The sequence below is a fragment of the Penaeus monodon genome, chromosome 23 (genome assembly GCF_015228065.2).
Source record: "Penaeus monodon isolate SGIC_2016 chromosome 23, NSTDA_Pmon_1, whole genome shotgun sequence".
Taxonomy (NCBI): domain Eukaryota; kingdom Metazoa; phylum Arthropoda; class Malacostraca; order Decapoda; family Penaeidae; genus Penaeus; species Penaeus monodon.
In genome coordinates, this window is record NC_051408.1 from 18515815 (window position 1) to 18517008 (window position 1194).

The window sequence follows — 1194 nt, forward strand, 5'->3', positions numbered from 1 at the left end:
TGTCAGGAGTGGGATTCGAACCCACGCCCTCAGAGAGGACCAGAAAGCCCATGGCCCTTCTATCGGAAGGGAAGTTTACCTTGAGTCTGGCGCCTTAGACCACTCGGCCATCCTGACTTGATGAAGATAACGATAACGGGTAATCAACTTATCTGAATAGCAGTACAGCCGAATTATTTTAGCTGAAATGTACTCTTTAATTTACGGAATATATATTTTTGACACCGGCATGTCGCTTTCTGTAAGATAACATCAAGTATATTTTTTTCGTGTATTCAAAATTCATGGCAGCGATAATGTTAATTAATTTCAGATATATTTATATTGGTTAATTACATTACCTATAATGAGGGAGATTTGGAAAAGAGTTGAAATGTCCAACCAATACGGCTTCCTAGCCTGGAAAAGGATTTCCTCCTTAGCAATTACTGCTGATTTCTCATTTCCATTTCCCTCACGCGTTCAAGTTTTTGTTTTTATCGTCGTGAACTTCGCATTCGACGCTGTTCCGTTGTCTTGAGCAATATTCATGCAAATTTCCCAAAATTAATAAGGATTAGAATGGTAGATTAAATATGAGTATCAAATAGAAATAAAATCTACTGGGTGACTTCATACCTAGTGTAAAAAATTGTAGAGCAAAGTTAGAATATTAGTAAAATAACGATAAGAGCCAAAATCCACAGATACAGTAAATTCAGCTTCATGTTGCCTATATCACGTCATAAAAATCATCTTTCAATTTTATTGCATTCTAAAATAGTCAGGCTAGACGGCTAGCCACGAAATATCTGAGCAACACGCATAATGGAACACCAGAGTAAGATTTACTTACACCTTACGACATTGCTGTTTACACGAAGATGGAAGATTCCCACCAGTCACAACAAGGAAAAAATAAGGGAAACAGGCTGGGTGAAACTGGGGCTTCTGTGCCTTGTGAACTGTGAGATGTGGAGCTGCTTTCGGCGCTTTCAGGTTGCATTAATCTCCCTATGCACTTGAAGAGCTGAAAAGGAATTCCTGTGTTGCCGGAAGGGGGCACCATTCTGACTGGTTTTACTGGCAGACTACCTAAATGTACTGATGCAAAACACAGATGTAATTTATCCTTTTGGTAGGATATATTACATTATTGTTCGAATTTCCTGCATTCTGAGAAAACCACATTAAAATCAAGTGCACTGGTATTTT

At 38.4% G+C, this 1194-nt stretch overlaps 1 non-coding gene across 1 annotated transcript; it reads right to left on the reverse strand.

Moving 5' to 3' along the window:
- Window positions 1-117, reverse strand: Trnal-caa. The gene is made up of 2 exons: window positions 80-117; window positions 1-45 (listed from the first exon to the last, which is right to left on the reverse strand). It is a non-coding gene; the product is annotated as a tRNA-Leu (tRNA).
- Between the last annotated feature and the right edge of the window lie 1077 nt (window positions 118-1194).